The sequence below is a fragment of the Larus michahellis genome, chromosome 20 (genome assembly GCF_964199755.1).
Source record: "Larus michahellis chromosome 20, bLarMic1.1, whole genome shotgun sequence".
Lineage (NCBI taxonomy): Eukaryota > Metazoa > Chordata > Aves > Charadriiformes > Laridae > Larus > Larus michahellis.
The window spans coordinates 4067643-4091846 of NC_133915.1; the positions used below are offsets into that span (position 1 = coordinate 4067643).

Genomic DNA, 24204 nt, shown 5'->3' on the forward strand with positions numbered 1-24204 from the left:
GGAAAGGTTGATGGAGAACATTATCATGCTCAGAGATGAAAAAGACATTATACTCCTCAGATCTCCCTTTTTTCAGGGACGGAGATAACCCTGTGATAGGGAACTTATGTGTTCAATTGCTGCTGCACTCGAGCAAAGTCCAAAGGCCAATACAGGAAGGAGGAAATGTCTCGAGCGAGATTGTCCCCATGTGACCTCATCAAGAGGGGCATAACAACGCCATCGAGAGGGGTTTGACTGCACACAACAGAAAAGAGGAACTCTATTTCTAGCAGACCTAGAATAGCAGATTTTAAGGACGACGTAGTTATTTCCTATACCCCCTAACAGCACCTCAGTGCTTGATCTCATCATTTTATTTCCCCGTGTCTAAATTTTCTCTCTTTTAGCTATGTGTTGCCTTGTTCTCACTGTTGTACCACCCCAGGGAGAGGAAACTGCAGGCAAAAATAGAGGAAAAAGTGGTCCTATCTGCCCCCTCTGCCACGCAGACGATACCCGTGCCCTTCCATCCCCCGGGACGCCCAAACACAACTCACCCCATCAACAAGATCAGCTCTGACGGCCAAACCATTCACCGCCTCTCAGCAGGGCTGAGTTAACGCTTTAACCTCCCCTCGCCGTGCCGCACCGCAGCCCCTCGTGCTCCGGTGAAGCAGAAGATGAGGAGCACCCTTCCACTCCTCTGCACCCCCAAATGCCCTGCGACAGAGTCCTCAAATAGCCTGGCGATCTCCCATTAATGTTAGGGTATGACAACCATTTTCACCAAGACTCCAGTCCGCATCTTTGCTTCTTTTATAATCAGAATTTCATTTCTAGCTTTAGCCTTTCTAATTGATTTGCTATACATCATTAATTTTCGCTGTAAACTTTTTCAACACCTCCCTTCCCAAGATATTTTAAAGTCCAGCAATTAACTTCTCTCATCTCCCTTATCATACTGCCATCTCTGCTGTGCGCTCACAGTTTTGTTATTTAGCTTTTTTTTAAATCACATTCGTTAGTTACTGACAGCCAGTGTCACTGCCTGAATGATAGTCTCTCATTAATTAATATTTTTTACATTATGAAAAAAAAAGAGTATGAGCATCTAGAGGGAAAACTGGAGTGCAAGAACTAAAAATACAGCTTTGACTGTCTAACTGTCAATGCACGGCGTAACAATATATTGCTCTTAGTAGACAGCGAATTGAAAATGTGAGTTTAGGATGAAATAAATTATCAGCGGCTCTGCATCTCCATGGAAATCAAACCCAAGCTGACCTGCGCCACGCACTCAGAGCGCCGTAAGTTCATGGGTTCCTCACCTCACTGCAGGAGGAATGGGAGAGAAGGAGCCTTTGGGGAGGAGGCTGGGGAAGGAAGACGCTGAGAAAACCACCGGTCGCTCAGAAAACAGCTCATAGCAGCCGCACCATCAACAACAACAAACTGAAACGTGTTTTGAAAAAGAAAACTCCAGGGCTGCTAAAAGACTCCTTCAGGGAATTGTCTGGTTCCTGGGCTCAGTCTCGGTATATTTAGACTAACAGAATGCCGTGCCCTGTAGGTGGGGCTGAATGAGAACACTGAGTGGTACCTCTGGCCTCGGCATCTCTGACCCTACCATACTGAGACAGGGCCCTTTTTCCTTATCATTCACCACCTTTATCACTCACTTCAGTTTCATTTCAAAGCAATCAACTGTCCTTTGAAGAAAGAGTGAGCACGGAAAAGTCACCCGAATTATTACCAGGCACCATACTGTACATCAGAGCCTTCAGTAACACTACTATATTGGTATATTAAGCGGCGCAGATGAATCCATGCACACAGAGACACAGGGAGCCCGTGGCATGAGAGATGCAGCGATGCTCTGTTCTATACAAGGACGCTGATCAGGAGGAGCTCGCGTTCCCGGTTGTGGAAGTCACCGAAGTATCTCAGACTGAGCATACTTTCTGCCTCCAGCAGGATGTGCAGCTCTGCTTTAAAAAAAAAAAAAAAAAATGTACTCACAATAATGAGACTTTCTTAAGCAGCTGCAGTACAAACGCTGTACCTGCGTTACACTAATTCATGGTGTTAGTGCTTCATGCCCAGATCAAAGGTACCTAAACCTGCACTGACCGAACAGATGCTCACAGTTCCTTTAGAGGAACCATCGAGTCAGCCAGTAATCCACGGATTAATAGTCCCTTAATGGTCCTTTTTGGTACCACAGACTAGGTCTACAAGCATGACTATACGTACAGCAGCTAGAAAACAAGTCCAAAGTTATGTTCGAGAAAAATTAATTAACCAAAGCTACATAAAGATAAAACTGAAATGCCGCATTCAGCCATAGTTTACAAGGACATAAAATGATAAATTAACCAAGTTTGAAACGGAAATTGCACATGGTAATTACATGATTTATATTACATAAATAATGAATTAATATTAATTAATTCCAGAGATCTGGATTCTATTCTCAGTTAAGACAGCACAGTTCCTCCTATGCAAAAAAGAGCTTCATCATTCCATCTTAGTCTGTTAAAAGAAAACAACTTTCTTTTACTACTTTTGTTATCATGAATATTCAGACTGCAAACTCTTAAGGACAAAGAAATTTTTCTTGATTTTTTAAATTTAAAATATTTAGGGAGCACCTTGAGACAACCTCAGCTGAATAGATGCTACAATTATCAAAACCTGGGAGGCTTTGAAAATAGGACTACTTCATGTTTTCCATAGAAAAACAAAGGCATTAAAGAGGGGAGCAATCCACACCAGAACACAAGTCCAGTGCTTCCCACTGGATCTTATTAGCTCCTTAATTGGAGACATCTTCCTGCGGATCCCTGTTAATGGGTTGCCAATTTGATTGTTAGGATAGGTGCGCAAGCAAATCGCCATGGATGTGACAGAACCCATCTCTGACGTTAAACCAAGACCCTTATACTGTGTGACATCTCATAGAGTCACAGGATGTGTTGGGTTGGAAGGGACCTCCAAAGGCCATCTAGTGCAACCCCCCTGCAGTCAGCAGGGACATCCACAACTAGATCAGGTCGCTCAGAGCCTCATCCAGCCTGGCCTTGAATGTCTCCAGGGATGGGGCCTCCACCCCCTCTCTGGGCAACCTGGGCCAGTGTCTCACCACCCTCAGTGGAAAGAACTTCTTCCCAATGTCTCATCTAAACCCACCCTGCTCTAGTTTAAACCCTTCCCCCTCGTCCCATGGCTCCCCTCCCTGCTCCAGAGTCCCTCCCCAGCTTTCCTGGAGCCCCTTTAGGGACTGGAAGGGGCTCCGAGGTCTCCCCGGAGCCTTCTCTTCTCCAGGCTGAACCCCCCCAGCTCTCTCAGCCTGTCCTCACAGCAGAGGGGCTCCAGCCCTTGGATCATCTCCGGGGCCTCCTCTGGCCCCCCTCCAACAGCTCCTTGTCCTTCTTGTGCTGAGGGCTCCAGAGCTGGACACAGGACTGCAGGTGGGGTCTCACAAGAGCAGAGCAGAAGGGGAGATTTCATCGGGATCCCGAGGAGAGTGCAGCATTTGGAATGCCGTGCACCTGCCCAACCAGCCAGGCACAGCAAAAACGCTACAGACATCACTTTCCCGGCTGCAGAAGAAGAAACGCCTTAGCTCCTCTCCAAGGACATTGTGCTCCTAAGAGTGCAGTTGTTGTCCCTGCAAGGTCCAGGCTGAGACGCAGAGCATCCCACCATAAGGAAAGAGAGAAAGACGTGGCATTTTCCAAATTACCGCGTCCTCTTTACTAGAAAATTAAGTCCAGCCTAATATATTTGTATTAGTGGACAGCACTTGCTTAGTGCGCAGGGGAAATTCATTGGGAAAATATTGCACCACCGTATCGTGCTTAGTTTCAGCTGACTGGGTATAAACCTGTACGAGAAAGGTAATGCCAGGGAGAAAAATAAGAGAGAAGAGAAAAGGACAAGAGCAAAACCCGGTATATCAAATGCATGGTGCGACTGGGACCAGGTGACAGTGATTTATAATGCAGTATTAAAGTGTCAGAATGGAACTGTCACTCTCAGTGTTTTGTGAGCTACACCATGCGAGCTGCAGACAGAGCCCCGGCTACAGAACAGCCTGCTGAAGAAATGTAATGGGATCTGACATGTTTTGTTCCTCTCCGAATTAGCACAATTCAGAAATGAAATTTTCCATGACACTGCTGCCGTAATTTGGAAGCAAATTTTGTCAGGAGGGTATATAGGACAGTTGGGTTTCAAGTTTTATACCAGAAGTCAGTACAGAGGGAAGGATGTGGATGAGGTCCATGCAAGACCCTCAACAACACAGAAGCTGTTTGCAGTTCTAGCCGAAAAACCCACGGATGGACAGCCCAATTTGCTTTCATATTCACTAAAGCAATACCAAAATTACAGAGATTCCCATAATTTTCTTTTCAGAGAAAGCCCTAATCCTGCCACCTACTGAACTCTGGCCTGGTGAAAGGGCATTGAGAAGGCTCTGCTGAAATACCAGGATAGAAAGAACAGAAAAGGCTTAGCACCTTGCACTTCAATTGCTCCTCTCAAAAACAATGTGCAAGAAGAACTATGCTTTTAGAGCCACCCCTTAGGAGGAATGGTGGAAAACATCAACGAGTCATAGAATAGTATGGGTTGGAAGGGACCTTAAAGGTCATCCTGTCCCACCCCCTGCCCTGGGCAGGGACACCTCCCACCAGCCCAGCTTGCTCCAAGCCCCGGCCAACCTGCCCTTGAACCCCTCCAGGGATGGGGCAGCCACAGCTTCTCTGGGCAACCTGGGCCAGGGGCTCACCCCCCTCACAGCCAACAATTTCTTCCCCAGATCTCATCTCAGTCTCCCCTCTGTCAGTGTAAAACCCTTCCCCCTCGTCCCATGGCTCCCCTCCCTGCTCCAGAGTCCCTCCCCAGCTTTCCTGGAGCCCCTTTAGGGACTGGAAGGGGCTCCAAGGTCTCCCCGGAGCCTTCTCTTCTCCAGGCTGACCCCCCCCAGCTCTCTCAGCCTGTCCTCACAGCTGGACCCAGGGCAGGAGAGGCCGAGCAATCGCCCTGCTGCTCACCCATGAAACTGTTTATTGCTGCCTTGCAGCCAGCCAAAGCTCCCCTTGACATTCCTTTTCGTATGCAAAGCATTGATTACCTCGAGAGAAAGTTAAGGGCCAATGGTTTCCACGACTCCTAATGAATTTTGGTCCGTAACTTCAGTCACAAAGTTATGTTAGAAGATAACAACCAGGATTTGGGTTATTTTAATTTCTTAAGAGACATGAATATAAGCACATTTCCTACAAATAACTATTCCAAATATATGATTGATACATCATTAAACTTCAGTTTTCAAAACGAATACACAAATCATTTACCTGAGATTAAGCATCCTCAACGGCACATTTCTCATCAGCTCTGGGAAGTTCTGACTCCAATCCCCAGTTCTTGGGGAGTTCACACACAGAGTTTCTCTATAAACCACGGCACGGCACACAATCTCCACATTCAAAGTCTAATGCCCACTTTTTCTGATGATTAGAGTATTTTAGTAAAGACTACAAAAGAATATCTGCGTATGCTACGGCCCTCAAATCTGTGGAACTTTAATCTAGGAAGATTAGGTCTATTCCACTTCAGACGGTTAACAAAACAGATGAAAAAACCTTAAATGCAATTTTTGCGGTTGAGAATCCTTCAAAACCCAAAGTAACCACTGTAAAGTTAATTTTCTCATTAAAACACTATCATTTCAAATGCCTTTTTTCCCTTTTGTAGGATTTACAGCGATATAGCTATGTGCTCATATATATCCAAGGGATTGCTTTATAGATTACAAAAAAAGCCTGTAACTCGTGGGAGATTTATTTCGCTAAGGAAGAATGTAAATTTGGCAGAGAAATGCAGAATCAGGATGATGTTGATAGCTGTCTGAAAAAATTATTGGTGGAAACTTAATTTTACCACTGGAAGAAGATACTAGCAATGAGATGAATAACTGGAAAAACAATTATCCCTTAAAAACAGCTCCATGGGGTAGTTCTCAACCAGCTGAAAGATATCTACATATAACGCATGCATACATTCATCAATCAAGTACGTTCAGACAAATAACAAGTACGAAATCAAACCCAAACCCACATTACAGACACATCAGCATGTATTGATAAATATACACTGACTCCGTAAATATTTTGCTTCTTCTAAGAACTTCTGAGAAAAATATTTTCTGGTTGCATCAAGATATACATCTATTCTAATTTAAGGAAGGCATGTTATTTTCTAAGAAATACTTAACTTTGTGTAGGGCGATTTGTCCTTAAAAATCAAAAATAGGTAACTCTTCAGATACTCTAAGATGCCCGCCCACGTAAGACTGTTGCTGCTGGGTTGTTTTAACTCCAATTCACGCAGTCACAAACGTAGCTCTGCTAACGCCTTACTGGTTTAATTAGATAAAATGCCAGGCAAAGTACGTATAACAAGTAACGGCATAAGCAGGAACTTTCCAAAACTGAAACCCAACGCATCTAGAGAGGAGGTTACAACGTTGAGCTAGAAGAAATCACAGCTAAGGCAGACTTCCTTTAACCAAAGGAAGTTTTATGGGCAGTCACACACCTGACATCATTTCTCCAAGATTCATCGTATTGACCTCACCGTATTCTTTATGCCACGTGACTAAATGACATTTGAGCCCAAATAACTCCAAAGAGAGCAAAGAATCTGTATTTTCCGAGTTCTTTATTAACGTTTTGACAATTAAAGCTTCCTCCTTCTTACGGAAAGCAGCCAATGTTAAACTGCTCCTCGACTTAACCCCCTCTAACCAGACCCTTTTTTGCTCCCCTGACCCTAACGCTCCTCTGGGAGAGGGAAGAAGTAGTAAGATGACTGTATTTCATGTTATGATGTTATTTAACAGATATTTTTCATGTCAAGGTCCTATGATTTTCTGAGTAAAGAGACAAAATCTAGTTGTTTTTTTTTTTTTCCTCCGTTGCTTGCAAGTTTGAATGCCTTCATCTGATATAAAAGAGAAGAAAGCAAAGAAAGTAAATCCATCATTGAGAAGGAGTGGATGAAGTAAGATATAATACAGATGCCATATATGATTTAGAGGATTCTGGCATAAGAATTAAATAGTAAGGCTCTGCATGCAGATTCATCGATAACGCGGTAATTTATGTGACAACATTTAAGAAAAAAAAATTATGAAGGAGGAATACACAAAAATAAATTTCCTTCAACACAGCCTAAATTTAATAAAGCAATCTAGCAACTGCCAGCGAATACCAAAACTCCAGAGTGATTAAATAAGTAGAAGCATAAATTATGCACCACGGTTAATCAACGTGCGTGCAATTTGGAAGAGCTCTCCTGCACGGAATGCAATGTTCGAAAAGGAAAGGGCCCGTCGCATCGCGAAGCCTCCGCAGCACCGACACGGCGGCATCCCACGTGCACGCGGTGACCGTCTGCGCAGCGGCGGCTCCTTGGGTCAGTATTTCCATCTTACGTCACGGGAGCATTTCTCCCTTTGCAACACTGTCCATTACTGGGGACGGGCTTTCGCAGTCACGCTGCGTGTAGCGGGCTTTCTCCCGTGTGTTTATTTTAACCTACAAAAAGGATTTTCTTCCCCCCACCCCCTTCTCATTTCGAAAGATTAAGGCTAATCTGAACAGCGCGCCGGTGGAAATCTAGGATTTATTTTTCCATACTTGCTTTTTCCACTTAAAAGCACTAGCTTGAATTCGCGACACACCGATCGCTGTGTTGCGCATCACCGACTAGCTCTATTAATAGCCTCCCCAGCTTCTAATGTTAACGTAAGTTTCTTCGCATACGTACACGCACACGTTTTTTTCTTTGCCGTTTTAAAGGCATAAATTTATGCTGGCAATTTCAAAATGCATTTAAATGGCGTTAAAATGGCATTTCAATGCGACAAGCGGCTCAGTCGTTCCTTCACCCACCGAAGGCGCAGGAGACCCAGGTTGGCTTCGGTCTCGGTCCAAAATTTTGATTCCCGAAGCTCACGCAGGCCCTTATGTTCGCAGGTATTTCCCTTCTGAAAGTGTCAAGACATACGTAACTATAATCATTCAAACATCTGAGCCTGGAACTTTCTTTCCCTCTGTACCTTACTTTCATCGTCTTTAAAATTCATGGTAGTGAGTCCTAAATTCATCAAGATAATGAAGGATGAGCACGCTAGAAATCATGAGGTGTTGGGATAATTTTAATCTAGTTGAGACTGACAAGTGTCAGGCTCCTTTGAAAAATCGCAGGTTTAAAAATAAAGTCTGTATTATTAACAATCCTGGGTGTGAAGGAATCAGAGCGTTATAAACAAAGACCTTATTTTCTATTAATTGATCCTGCCGCTGCAATTAATATGAAAAGGATTCAAATAGCTTTTATACAAAAAGTAGTATAAATTTTTAAGCCCTTAATTCATGAACTTCCTTTTTTCTTTTTTAATTCAGTCCCAAACACCTCCTCACCAGAACAGGAACTCCGCCTTTTGATCCGCCGCAGCTCCGGGGCTCCGGCCGAGAGCTGCAGAGCCGGGTTCTTCTTAAATAAACGGGACCACTCCACGAGACAGACTTTCTTCTTCGCTATTCAGATGACGCCAAGACTTTCCACTTGAACAGACAAAAAAATTCTTTCCTTATTTCAATGGGATCAGAAAATGGATTTTCTTTAGTGGCTAGTTACATGTAATATATTTATGTCACGAAAGGGCTCATGGAGGTTTCATCGTACAAAGGGTCCAGTGAGAAAGAAGTCAGGGAAGCGATACAGCACAACTGGGAGCTAAGCACATACATGGGTCGGAAAGGAACCGAGGCAACTACAACGCACCTCGGGATGCAGGTAGAGCAAGAGCTTAGAAGTACTTAGCACTTGGAGACAGATACCAAAACTCCATGAGAAAAAAAATAACCATTTAATATACACACGCTTTCCAGCCTGGGAAACATTTTAGCTAGCTCACCTTAAGTCTTCTGACCAGCCCAGAGGTTTCCATGGAGCCCAGTGAAATAGCCTAAGGCTTTTGATACCGCACGTCTTTGTTCTAAGCAACAGGTCACCAAGGCACAAAGCTCAACACAAAGCCATCCTTCGTGAACGACGACTAGTGGTGGTGGCCATAACAGACACCCATTAGTTGCACCTACAACCACCAGCAGATTCTTCTCACCTTCCCTTTGTTTAGGCCAAACATTATTTTGCCAAACTCAACACTTCCCATTCAGGTAACCTATGCCACCAATTTCCTTCCATTTCACTTATTCCTGAAGGTGAAAAGGTAAAGCCATGGTTTTTCTTCCCTTACGTTTCACACAATTTATCAGCGCCAAGTAACTACGGTTAGTGCTACGGGACATCTCACTTAAAATTAAGAGTCCGGCAATATCCATCACTTTCACAAAGTTTAATCTAAAGACAATGTGGGGAAAAAAACCCCAAAACCTGAACATAATCTCTGTTTGTCTGAAGGGGACGGGGGAATCTGGATACCCAACAATGCTAGAGAACTATTTAATGAATTTTTACCCTCTCTTCAGTTTGCCAAAGTTACAAAGAAGCCAAGACTTCCCTAATTCGAAGGTGACATTGGAACCATCACTTTGCAGTTATCCATAGATTTTGCTTTTTGAAGTTAATTGAATTCACTCTGACAGCAAGTGGACTGGAATGATACCCATGCAGTCTTCTATCAAGTTGCAGGAACACCAGAATAGCACCCGAGATGCATTTTTTTGTTCATTTTCCTTATTTATCAGGCACAAATTTCTCTACACAGTGACCCTACGTGAAATGTTACGGCTCAAGATGCCTGAAGGCAATGCAGGCTACGCATCTGCCTTGGCTACCTAAAACCCATTCTCTCACATTTATTATTTCGCCCGTACTAAGCCCAGTGCTCTAAAAAGTAAGTCAACCACCTGAAAATATTCTTTAACTTCTGCTGCGTGAGGAAAGCACTTAGACCTACGTTAAACCTTGGGGTAGGTTCGTGGAAGTCAACCAGCCTGAAATAACCCAAGTAGTTTGGTGCACAATGAAATTTCTACACATTTATTTTGCAGAATTAATTATAACATGCGAGGTATCTAAGTAGATACCTCAGATGTTATAATATAGATAATGTGCAAATTATATACAGATAATGCAAATAATATAGAAAATGTGGATGAAACTTAGCCTACGTCTTCTATGCTAAAACTTTCAGTTCAATCCATTTGAATGGTTCGGTTCAACCCCTTTTCTCTTTAAAGAGAGAAAGGAAGCCGTATTTTCCACAACTTTACTACAGGCTTCATTCTGTTGATCTCATTTCTCCCCTCCCACTAGGAGAGAAACACCAGGGTTTAAAACCAGGACTCCTCTGGACTGCTACCAGTGGGGCAATAAAAGCCATACTAAAAAGGTGTGAAAGACAAACTTGCTTTACCCCTGTCATACCAGAAATCATCTCACCTTTCTCTAGTTTTGGAAAAAAGTCCCCTGCAGATCTGGCCGAGTCCCTAGTTTATGAATTTCCATCTTCCTGTTGTGATTTATTAATTATGCAACATGCACAAACAAACAAAACCCAGTTTACACACAAGACGGCTTTTTAAACAGTCGCACATTACCCTGAAAAACAATCAGACACACACTGGAATTTATCTCTGCGACCTTGAGCGATAATTAATCAGATCTGCTGCGAATCACGACTGATTTATTTCAGGTGACCTTCCAAGACTGCGCTGCCTAAGAAGTTTTACAGGGAAGTGATTAATGACAAGTCCAAAGCTTGAGAGATCTGACACATGCCTTATGGTTGTGACTGACCCACTGCCGCTGTCCCAGCTCCTCCCATGAGGGGACGGACAGCTGATTCGTGTCCCCTCTTGGAGCCCTCCTCCTGGGAGGTGTTTAAAAGATGTGCAGACGTGGTGCTGAGGAACATGGTTTAGTGGTGACTTGGCAGTGCTGGGTTAATGGTTGGACTCGATGATCTTAAAGGTCTTTTCCAACCAAAACAATTCCATGCCTGGAGAAGAGAAGGCTCCAAGGAGACCTTATAGCGGCCTTCCAGTCCCTAAAGGGGGCCTACAGGAAGGATGAGGAGGGACTCTGGATCAGGAAGGGGAGCCATGGGACGAGGGGGAAGGGTTTTACACTGACAGAGGGGAGATTGAGATGAGATCCAGGGAAGAAATTGTTTGCTGGGAGGGTGGTGAGCCCCTGGCCCAGGTTGCCCAGAGAAGCTGTGGCTGCCCCATCCCTGGAGGGGTTCAAGGCCAGGTTGGCCGGGGCTTGGAGCAACCTGGGCTGGTGGGAGGTGTCCCTGCCCAGGGCAGGGGGGGTGGAACTAGGTGATCCTTAAGGTCCCTTCCAACCCGAACCATTGTATGATTCTATGATCTAGCTGAAGTGGGCACATGCCAGTAAGACGTCCTTGCAGCACGGAAGGCCAGCAGCATTCAGTAGAGTATCTTCCCTCTACTTGGCACCAGTGAGACCACGTGGACCTGTATGAAACAGTCCTGTGTCCAGCTTTGGGCTCCCCGGGACAACTTAGACATGAACACACTGGAGTGCAGCGTACAGTCACAGAGATGATTAAGGGACTGGAGAACCTGCCGTACGAGAGGCTGACCAGCCTGGGGAAGAGAGCCTATCAATAAGTACGCTTATCTGACAAGGGTGGCGCAGAAGGAGCGGGTAAAGACAAAGTCCGGAGCCAGACACTCTGGTATGTAGTGAAATGACAATGGGCATAAACTGAAATACAGAAAATTTCACTTGAACATGAGAAAGAGCGTTTTTTACAGGGAGGGTGCTCAAGCACCTGGGCAGGCTGCCCAGAGAGGCTTCAGAGTCTCTATCCTTGGAGATATTCAAAACCCAACCCCAGGTGGCCCTGCCCTGAGCTGCAGAGGTGGAGCAGATGATCTCCAGAGGTCCCTCCCAGCCTCAGCGACTCTGGGATTTTGCAAGGCACTTTAAAGCTAAGCACACTGGATGAAGAAGTTTCCAAAAGACAGAAGAGGCTGGTACTGCCCCCGCGCATCCCCCTTACCGCATGTCAAAGGGAATGAAACTGTCTCTTGGGGCAGGATTTTAATGAAGATTATATTGGGTTTGCCCCCTTTTCTCCAACAAACATCGTTCTGTGCAAGATGGCCATGACAGAGCATACACTGGGGCATAAACTGAGCTATAATTTACTGCTGACAGACATTTCATACTTTAAGGCCTCCATCTGCTTCTCTGTGCTTGAACTTCGGAAGAGCGGAAGCCTCTCCTTTGCCTTTACCCTCCACGACTCAAACTCAGACCCGCGTGAGAATCATAGCTTTATTTTCTTCTATCACTCTTGCTCAGCATCACAGAAAGATGTATGTAACTCTTGCCGGCAGTTCCTATACACTTCGCAAAGCAATCTTCCTAATCATGATCTGAAGCAAAATCCAATTACAGGCCCACTCTTCTGTCCATTAGATTACTATTAGCAGAGATAAAAGCTATTGCTTGTAGCGCTGCCCTCCCTCTCTGCTCCCCTAAAACCTCCCACTCAGACGGCTCTAGAAATAATAGTAGCAGACGCTGCGGTGGAAGGATCCGTCAGGAAGAATATCTGCCTTTCCAGTTAGCAGAAATGAAGGGACCAGCTGCTTCAGTAACCGATGCTGGACGGGAATTCTGCTCATTACAGCCCAGATTTGAGCAGAACTCCATACCTCACCTCCGGGGCCAGTCAGCTTTTCAAAACCACTCTCAACTCCACAGCTCCCGCAAAAGTCTTCTGGGGTTTGCTGGTTGGCACAGAGTGCTTTTGATTAAAAAACCCCAAATCCTGCCCGCAGCCACAGCTGTTGGAAACTCTGGCCAAGTAGATATGGGGACACTCTTCTTTTTCTGCATCTCGCTGACCTTCGCTACTGTGAGAAGCGGCTGCAACGGATTCACCGTGCAAAGACCAAGGGGACCATCTCAAGAGCTGTGAAGGAGCACGGGTCTACAACAAGTCACCAGCACAAGTGTTGGAAAGGGGAGGCACAGTGACAGAGGGAAAGCAGACACACACACGGGACAAATGTGGACAACCCAGCCCCTGGCAAGCAAAGGAGCACATCTCCAGGTGCGCACAGTCACTGCTTGCGTCTCCTCTCTTCCTGATAACCAGGAGGTAACGTTCCAAAACACAGGAGGGGCCAGAAGCTTGCTGAAGCAGCGTAGACAAGGGGACAGGGCGTCTCATTAAAATGCCAAACCTGGTTTTGCCACTTATTTCTTGTGGGATCCATCACCGCACGGTGCGCACCGTTCCCCTCTTTATCTAACCCGTCTGCTCAGAGCAGGGACTGCATTCTCCTGAAGCACCCGTACATAGCTAAGCACAACCGGGCCCTAATCACAGGACACCTCAGCATTCCTCTGATATAAATAATAATATGCTTAATTATATATGCTGATAGAGTGAAAAGATTAGATAAACACGTTTTACAGAACCCTAGCAGTGAATCTCCTGCTCTGAGAGCTCTGAGATTCCTTTGAGCTGCCCCGGCGGTGAATTTGATCTCTGTATGCGGACTTCCTTTGAAGTTTTCTGATCCTTTCTCTTTGACTCATGTTCGTAACACTTGTTCCCGAGTCACAGCCCAGCAATAAGTGGAGCGGCACATGTCATTTCAGATAATTTTCCATCAGTTTAGTTGTACCTGTATGCCTCAGATATATCCATAGAAAACCCTTTAAGCTCACTAAGGTCTTTTTTCTTTTTCACCCTTATAAAGTAAATATAAATATATATATATTGCAAAGGTATCATCCATCACGTCCAAAGTATATAAGAGATCCAACTCCCTCAAACCCATTACACCTGTTGAGATGATCCTGGCTTAAGGATCTTAGCGAATTGTCCTTGACAAAGCGTCGGGGGTGATACTCATCCTCAAAAGACAGAGAAGTCGTCCACTCTCCAACAGGGAGGTTTGAAGCAGCCCACGGCATTTCTTATGATCATCCACAAGCTGCATTCACTGTGCAGAAGAGCTTCATGTTGAGTTGAAAAAAGAAAAAGGAAATGAAAGAAGAAGCAAGGGGGGGGGGCAATGGATTTATAAGGAAAGCTAGAGGCCCAATTTAACAACAGTTTCTCATGCGCTTCATCAAACTTCAGGTTTGTGTGTTTATCTCTGATGTTTCTCCAGAAACTTCAAACTGCCAGAGGTACAAACGCAATGAAAATCACGAGCAGTTACGGGATGCTAAAGTTGCTCACAGACGTGCCATGCAAACACAGGCTCATTCGGTGTTAGATATTTCCTACCTTTAGCACAATGAAATGTGACATTGCTTCTCACCGCTAACTCACACTTCTTTTTTAAGCTCACGAAACCAAGTGCTGGCTCCTTGGCTTGCCAAAACCTCAGTATTGCTCTAGAGCGGTGCTAAATTGTACTTGTTTAGGAGATGCCTGGCCATTTTTTGTCCCGTTTGCCTATAGCACTTATTAGTTTACCCATCACTACAGTTCCCAGCACCCAAGGAAATTTGTGCAGTGGCGGGATTGGAGAATTCATTCCTGTGCAGGCTCAGGGAAGAAACAATTTCCAAATTACTTCTTTTTATAGCGCAGAGTGTTGCACTGCTACACTTGGGTATTTTCCTTGTTGCATTTTTATGTAAATATTCATATGCTTTGACAGAATGTGGATTGATAATTTTTTTTCCAGCAAAACAAATCTTTAATGAATATATTTGTATCTAAGTATAGTACTATTTAATATGCATGGAAGCTTCATAATAGGGAAGAAATTGCAAAGGGTTCTCAACATGCTGTAAGAATTATTCAAGGCTTTAGAATCCTCTCACAATAACTCAGCTGAGCGGCTCATTCCATTCAAGAGGGACGGTAGAGATTTTTACAGTTAAAAATAAAGCTAATTGGTACAAACAAACTTTTTTTTTCTTTTTACATGAAAGAACACTTCAAGAATTTCTCATCTCAAAACACAGCGTGCAGAACTCAGACTATTAGTAATTAAGGACGAGAATAACCTCACACAATTTTTTAACACAGATACCTGTATGGATGCACACGTGTATGTACGTTTGGCTAAGCGTCTAAAATCAGCCTTTAAAAATATTCACTAATATAATTTTGGAAGACCAAATCGCGATTTTCTTAGTGATGGACTGTGGCCTTTGGCTGCCTCAATCTTTCCACTGTTTGCCAAATCCTCTGCCCGACAAATGATAACTGTAGGACAAAACTTTGGGATGATCTTCCAAAGTCAGGGGAGAAGAAATTAAAAGTCTGGGGGCTTGGGAGGTGGGTTTTTTTGTGTTTGTTTGGTTTAGTGGTTTTTGATTTTTTTTTTTTTTTTTTTTTTTTAGTGTAAATGCTTTCTAAACAGCAGGTTGCTCTTTTATGCTAACTATGTCTGGGATAGAATGGAAATACTTGCTGGGAGAGAGGCATAAATAGCTTTGATATCAAAGGCATTGAAAAGCTTTATTTACATTCACTCTGTGTGAATACCAGCTTCCATATGGTCAAACCCACAGATTACAGCTCTATGGGGGAAGGTGAATAGGTTATCTAGAGCCCCTTTTACAAATTGTAGTCTTCCAGCAAATACCACAGTTCTCAGCTTCTTCTGCTTTATAATAGGGCTGTCGGAACTACTTTATCATTCAAATCTCTTGTGAGCTGAAGTAATGTGGAGTTGCTCTAAACTAAGTGTATAAAACTGAAAAAAAAAAAAAAAAAAAGAGAAAGTGGAGGAGATTGTGTTGCTCTCCAAGACCATTATAACAAGTGTGTTTTCTCTCCAGTGGGGATTAATGGAGGGGACTATTAGAAACACAAACAACAAGTAGCGGAAAACCACTTCAGAGTCCTCTCTGACAACCTTTTCTGATGCTGCCGTAACACTACGGAGAGAGACAGCACAATACAGAAGACTGGCTGACTGCGAGCAATGAAACTGCGGGGGGGGAGCAGAGAAAAGAGAGGGAATTAATACATATCGAGAGCTTCCAGCTCTGGCCCAGACAACACGCCCAAAGCCATCAGGCAGAACTGGACCCAGCTCGCCCACCGGAGTCCGTGGCACATGAGAAGGCGGAGGGTATTTGGATTGTTTGGCTGGAAGAGGGGGCAGTAATGGGGACGAGGGGTGCAAGTCTACGGTAAAAGGTCTACAGAAGGTGGAGTCAGACTCGTTTCAGGGATATACAATAAGGAGACAAAGAGGCAACGGTCACAAGTTGCAAGGAGGGAACTGGGTCCAGATCTGGGCTCCCCGGTTCCAGAAGGACAGGGAACGGCTGGAGAGGGGACAGCAAAGGGCCACCAAGAGGATGAGGGGACTGGAACATCTCTCTGATGGGGAAAGGCTGAGGGATTTGGGGCTCTTCAGTCTGGAAAAAAGACGACTGAGGGGGGATCTTATCAACGCTGATCAATACTTCAAGGGGGGTGTCAGGAGGACGGGGCCAGGCTCTTCTCAGTGGTGCCCGGGGACAGGACAAGGGGTAACGGGCACAAACTTGACCATGAGAAGTTCCATCTCAAGACGAGGAGGAACTTCTGTGCTGTGAGGGTGGCAGAGCCCTGGCACAGGCTGCCCAGAGAGGTGGGGGAGTCTCCGTCTCTGGAGACATCCCAACCCCGCCTGGAGGCGTCCCTGTGCCACCTGCTCTGGGTGACCCTGCTCTGGCCGGGGGCTGGACGGGGTCATCTCCAGAGGTCCCTTCCCACCCCGGCCACTCTGGGATTCTGTGAAATTCTGATTGTACATATTAAAAAAAAACAATTACCAAGAGAGCTGTTAGAGTATGGCCCAGGAAGATTGGTGTATCCCTGTAGATTTTCAGACCTGGCCTGGACGAGGCCCTGTGCAACCTAATCTAGCTTTGAAATTAGCCCTGATGAGCAGGGCCTTGGGTTAGGTGACTTCCAGAGGCTGCTTCCAAAACAACTCTTTCTTCAATTCTATGACTCTAAATTCTTCAATCCTGTTAAATCCTAATGTTGCCATGAAAAAACGCCCCCAAAAATGACACGTCCTATGGCAATATAAACAAGTTAATATGGTACCAAGTTAGAAAAATTAACCTGATTTCAAATAATGGGTGCCTGGAGACTATTAGTGCTTTCAGAAAAACAAGAAGCTGTCAATACACACTGGGAACATCTCAATAGCCTTAAGAAATCCACTGCCTCTGATAAAGCAATATCAAACATGAAAGCTTCTTTACTTTTCTCTAGTTTCACATACAATTTTTATAATTCACTGATCTTGCAGATATTAAAGCTAGCTAATGATAACCCTTCATGCTATATACTTCCATCAGAACCTTTAAAGTATTATTTACAGACAGAAAGAGCTTTGCTTTGATTGCTGCCGATTTGAACCATTGGGTGATCAGGCAAAAAATCAAAACCAATTATTTCCGTGCCCATACAGTTTCCCTCATCTGACGCCTTTGAAAGACTGAAGAAACAAACTGCACCGAATTCATGCTTTAATTTTGTTCAACAAAACAATTAGCTCTCGCAGCTCCTTAAAGAGAAAAAACGCCAGTCACCGTCAGCTGGAATTCTGTCTCGCTCGTGATGGATCATCTATGCAACGGAATGGGTGTATTGGCAGCGGGCTGCTAATTAGCCCCGGGCCAACAGGAATAATAAAACTTTTGACAGGAACTAAGCACCCGGAGAGGCAGGTGAATAGCAGGAGCACAAACAGGGATACAACTCGGACTTGTTTCACCTAACTCTGTTCCTAGTTTAGGAGCTTCCTTACTCCTAATACATGCTCACAAAGCAAATCTGATCCATCCACTGAAAAACTCCGCAGACTAAAGTGACTCCACTTCTAATTTTAAGCCTTTCATTAAATAAGAATCCATAATTTCATTAAATATGTAACATTTAGCTCATCCTGGAGTTAAAACCAGTGCTTTGCAGCTCTAAGGGAAACAAAAAGCAAATAAACACAGAGAATGGTGGGAATTTTTTTTTAAAAGCTCACTATTTTTCAGTCAATCCAATAATAACTCACAATTATTACAAGCTTGAGATTGGCACCACTGGTAAAGGCTGTTTCTCTGTGCTCTCCAAAATACTTCAGCAGCAATTGTCTGTTAACCCAGGGACTTCTCCGGCAAGGCAGCGCAGCGCTTGTGCCAAAGAGCCGATTGCCATGCAGCTGCATCATTTCCCACAAAATTATCCACAGCTTGGTGACGGAAGAGATAATAAACATATGGAATAACATGGCGAGGGGTTGGAGAAAAAGAGGGCACATAAAAATTCAAAAAAATGCCAGCTGGGGAAATATGAGAGAGAGTAGGTACAAATAAAAGAAAAATGGGATCAAAGAGAAGATGGACTTAGTACATTTTCTGAAAGGAAATCCCTCTGTAACGAGGAAAATGAATGAAACAGCTACCAATCCCAGCCAGTAGTAACAATTCCAAAGAATACTAATGGAAGTAAAGAGCTGAAGCTTCACTTTCAGAGACTCCCCCAGTAGCTAGTCCAGAAGATAAATCTCAATGAAAGCGTATGCTATATGCCAAAGTCATTTTCAAAAAAATCAGTTTTCACCTATCCTGTTACTTTGTTCTGGAAAACTGTATCTGGAAGCTGAGCTATGTTAAGAATTAACTGAAATCATCTTGCTATATAACATAACCCACGGTAGGAGTAGGAATCTCACATATCAGCAGAAAACACATACAGAGAGAGCGCTACACACGTATTACATCTACTTATCCATATGTAGGATTCTTTCAGCTGCTTTAATAGCAGAAATTCACAGGAAAAAGAACAAAACACAGGCAGTGAGGGGTGTCCTGTGGTCTAGGCAGTGAAAACAGCACCTTCTTACATAGTTTGCTTCTCTTTTCTCGTAAAGCCAGCATAAAGTACACTCGAGTTGCTAGAGGACAAGAGACGACAACACTGTAGGGATGGACAAATTAACAGCAAAATGCAGAATGGAGGAATTTAGGAAGTCTGCCCAATTCTGCGGTTCTCACGCAAGCCAGCCTCTTGCAGATGTGCGACTGGGACTGTACCATTGACAGCAAAGTCGGGCTGGAAAAGAGTATCGCACCAGCGGCATTCCAAAGACTTTGGCGCAGTGAAAGAGCTAACAATTACCCTGTTTTTCGAGTGTCAGGATGGAGTAAGCAAAACATTACCTCTCTCTTGACACCAGGGGAGATGTCCAGTGCCATTCGTAGCCACGCCGGCTGGGCTGCCTGCCTCCTGCTGCGCTTCCCGCTCCCGAAAAACACTTCCTCCGGCTGGAGGCAGGTCTGCTTCCCAGAAAAACCAGTGTCACAAGGAGGCACCAATCTAAGTGATGAATGTACACCCCGGAGGGTTTATTCTCATGTAGTGCACACGCATGAAGAACCCGGTTTGCATTTGCAAGTATTTACTGCATCTCTGCATAGGCCAGACCAGGAAATTATAAACTGCACTAATTTACTAATTTCTGTTTCTATCAGCGTGAGTCAGCTGAAGTAGGACAACATAAACCACCATAGAACAGACGTATACACCAGACTTCCACCTGAAAGTCTTTAAGATAAGATGTTCCACTTAAATCTGCTGCTGCAGGCCTTGAAATATTTGTTGACGTTTGACTTCCATGTTAAAAGATCCACAGTTCTTGGGATTTTTAGCTGCGTCGCAAATGAGCAAGGACAACGCAGAAAATCGGGATATCTTTTTCTGGTATCCTACAGCGCGTCTTTGAGACAGTAGTTTATCCCAGACTTTTGTTGAGGACACAGGATTTTTTCCTGTTCCTCTCCTCAGGCCACAGCACTGGAATCCCCCAGTTCCGAGCGCAGTGACCGAGAAACAGGGATTAGGCCGCACCAAGGAGGGAGCTGTACTTAGTATGGGGTTTTTTTGGACTGATACCTGGTAATATCTCAAAAACGCTCCGGGATTCCTGCTGCCTAGCTCCCAGACTAAACACATGTGACGTGCACCACAAGTCTGCTCACCAAATGTCCCTCAATCCTGGTTTAAAACATCCCCATTACAGAACGACTGGGATTTTGTATTGCATTCTCATCATCCCCAGGCAGGACAGAGACAGGGAAACACCGCAAGAAATACCACTCTCCAAATATCTCAAAGCAAATTTTACAGACATAAAGGTCAAATGAGTTAAAACGAAAGAAACAAAGTTAATGGTTAATATCTTGAAAAACATCACGGCTTGCTTCTGTGCTGTCAAGGAAAGCTCTGAGGAAAACTGTTTGGAGGACAGAGGATGAAAGTAGCTTTCAAACACTGAGTAAAATAAACTGTGGGAATTTGTAAAACAGTTTAACTCCAGTGGTTTATTGCTTAGCTAACACTCTGAACCGAGGAGGTTCATACCCACCCTGTGCGAGAGTAATTTCAATGTGTTTTACAGAAACGTGTTATATTTCAATCGATAAGAAATCCTGTAATAAGTAACATCTCTAGATAATGGCTTTACTCATCTTTTTTCAAGATTTGGAAACAGTGCTCCAAAACACAGCGGTGGGAGAACGCAAATGTCCGATTCTGTGCTCTGCCACAAAATTCCAGTGTAACCTTGGACAAATCATCGACTCAGTGTCCCCTGTGGGAGCTTGGCCCTGGGTTTTGGGCACTTTGTGAAGAGGAACATTATAATGTTCTACATCTTTAAAGTAGAAGAGTGTGAGGAATCACAGAAATACTTAGGATAAACAAACATTCCCAGATGTCATCTTGCTTCCCCCGTGGGCCACGGGGAACCCCCCAGCAGTGAAGGCACTCTTTTAGGTTGAAAAATCATCATTTTCTCCCTCTCCAGTCCCAGCAGTGCTGTTCTCATTCCTCCCAGATGCCAGACATCCACCAGAGCCCAGCTGCCCGCCTCTGCTCTGCTACTATCACAGTAAATCTTTTTGTTGTTGTTGTTGTTGTTTTTTTTTTTTAAACATAGAAAAATCTCTCCATAAATTAACTGGAGCTACCTGTTTGAGTACGAAGCACTGTTTAATTTACAGTTTGTACTGACACTGAAAAGGCAAGAACCCAACGTGGCTTTTTAATTACTAGATAACTGGAGTTTTTACACTAACACTGACGGAGTCTAGAAAAATGCTCTGACTTAAGTGCTCCTTGCTTTGTATTTGCTTATTTTAAAGCCCTAAATGGCGAAAGCAGCTTTATAAACTGCAGCTAGTCGTGTCACCATTTTTGTTGTTGAGCTCTGGGCCTGCGAATCGGCTCCTCGTTCCCAATTCTGACTGAAGCTACCTCCATATAACGGAGAAACAGAGAAACCCCCAACACCGAGGGCCGCCCAGCTAGTCCCCGTCCCTCACCGCCCTGCAGCTCCCTCCTCGCACCACCGCGTGCCAGAGGACGCCGCCATGAGTGACTATTTGAAACGAGAAGGAATCCTAGGGCTGGCAGACCCCGCTTCATCACTGCATTTTCCGATGGGTCTGAAGGTTGTGCTGAACAGAGTAAGCCAAAGCATACGACACAACGCAAAACGGAGCCACTGAAGTCAACAGCCTCGTATCAATATATACCATCATCTGCTTTAAATTAACTTCTGCCTCTACATTTTGGTTTGTGTGGTTTTGTTTTTTTTTTTTTTTTTTAAACAAACACCATGGGCTGTGCACTGCTCACGTACCTAACATCCAAAAAGTATGATGGTCGCAGCCAAAGCTGCTGTACATCGATTTATCTCTCCCTATTGCCATTACAACAGCCAAAGATCCAACACATTTAAATGCTTCTGGTGTGAGACAGAGCATCAGGTAACACCAGAGGAAGCCGTACAGATACATATTTCAATATGAGCACTCTTCAGGCCAGGTCCCTCGCCTGCTGCCCACAGGACAGCCCTAATATACCAACCTCCCAACAAAGGCTACCGGTATGTAATTCACATTTATTTTCCGTAGGTGAACGAGCTGCTGTCACACAATATGTATTTTAATAGTGAATGCAAAACCACCACTGCGAATCACCATCATTATATTTTACAGTATCAGACACTTTCTTCCCTTTGGCTGATAAGTGTCTTTTTCTTCCCTTTATCTAATTCATTAAACTCCAAAGCAAACAGAATTTCCCTACCAATTTCAAAGGGTTTATGAAGCAGATCCCAAATGAAGCTAGATATACCTTAATTCATCTGTTAAATCACACTATTGATTCAATATACGCGAACATTCCCTTCATCCATGCGTACTCCAGCTGGATCAGGTTGGATCAGATTATTCAAGACGGCCTGGTGGAAGCGTCACTTGAAGGCAGAGAGAGATAAAGGATTAGCTGAACATTTTGACTGGGAAGTGGGTCATATTTTAACTTCTGTCAGTTCAAATATCTGACAATTCACGCTGGCACCCTGTGTTTTATCCTAACTACTGAACTGAAGCAGGCGGAGGGAGAAGTTCGTGCTTGAGAATCCTCTTCTCATCGAGAGGCCAACAGATAAGGAACGCAATTGAGTCTTTGCAAGTTTTCCAGAGGCAAAGTACTAACAAAATGTTCCGTTAACCCAAGCACCCCTCTCTCCCAGTTCACGTTCTGGTCTTTTCACACATAACTGATGCAAGCAGAGGGGAGGAGAAGGGGTTTGCCAACACTCCTTCAACTTGTCAGCTGTAAACCCAAGACACAATGTAAGTGTTCCCGCTTGGAGCATCTTTCCTCTGATTACAGGACTCCCAGCCTGCTATCGATTTGTCACATACAGCACAGCAACATAAATCCCAGACCAAGTTTCACAATTAAATTCGGTAATTCATTATTACAATAACACATCCATTAGCAATAGCAAAACAAGAAGAAAGAGTGAGAGAAGAAAAGTTCCAGCAATGGCTTATTTTGAAGCTTCTTTAAAAGACAAATTTGGGGCGGATGGGGCGATTCTGAGCAAAGAGTCTCTGAAAGCACTTTTTCAATAGGAATTTAGATTTATTATATACTAATTTAGAAGTGGGCATGTAAGCTGGCGTGCATACCGCATGGTCGAGAACGCTTTGGGGTATGAACGGTGCACGTGTGCAGAGGGAACGAACTCCAGCAATTGCATCTTTGCTTGCAGAACTCAAGCGGAACGGTCTAGACTGAGAGTGTTATTTTCCTTCCTTTTACCAGGAACGCACACGCTGTGGCGTTGGAAAGCCACGCTCTGCTTCGCACATCGCAGCCTTGCAAACAGCTTAGGGGCCAAGCATTTTTTTTTTCCCCCCTTCCCTCCCTAACAGGAAGGTGAAGTATTATATTTCCTCTTACAGAGGGATCTAACACCCTTCACGCTGTGACGCCTTTCTGCTCCAGCTGCAAGAGCAGCAAGGAATCAGCTACCTCTGCAGATTTGGGCAATCTCCCTGTAAATTCTGGTTTCGCTAACATCCATGGCCCAGCACATCTTCACCTCAACAACGCTGAGATTCCGTCCTCACTTGTCCGTTTGCACGAACAATCCCCAGCTGAACACCAAGCCTAAATCCTTGGCTGAAATCCGTAGTGTTATGCTCGTTTCTGTTCTTCAGGCCTCACTTCCCCTCACCAGAGGCCCACAACGGTCCCCCATCACTTGCTAACGGAGACAACAAAATCACAGGATCCTTTTCAAGTGGATCTGGCTCATTTGCTACTCTCAAAATGAGTGATTTCCTTTTGTCTCTAATGTCCCAAACGCAACGCTTGTATGCAAATAGGCACAGCCCTTCTCTCCCGGAGAGAAATATGGTCAACTACAATTATTAATTCTCCATTGTTGTTATGGCTTTAAACTGTTCCTTAAAGCCACTGTGTTCTCTTTCAAGCAGTGGAGAAAGAGAGCACTTTAATCACTAAAAGCGCATTAAAAATTCAACACTCGAATCCTGCCTAATAGATTGATATTTCCCATGAGCTGTCAGGGTAAGATTAGCTATTAAAAATTCACTTGTCCACAGGCACGTTAAATCTACCTGAAATTGGGCTCTGCTTGTTTTCTTGCTTGTTTGTATGTTTAAAGGGATGCTTAAATTCCGACCTATTCACAATTCAAATAAATCAGAGAAATTTCTTTGTGTGTTTTTACAGTGTTCTAGGACCAACTTCCGTCTCAAGAGCCAAGGGACACTTGATCCTGCTTGTCCCCAAGTGCCGAGGCTGTCCCGATGGCCACAGCATGTCCCAGGTAGAGCACA

The 24204-nt window shown here is 44.3% G+C and overlaps 1 protein-coding gene across 12 annotated transcripts in view; it reads right to left on the reverse strand.

Annotated features, from left to right (window-relative positions):
* Positions 1-24204, reverse strand: part of LRRTM4 (leucine rich repeat transmembrane neuronal 4) — a 488683-nt gene that overhangs the window by 46678 nt on the left and 417801 nt on the right. The window lies entirely within an intron of this gene.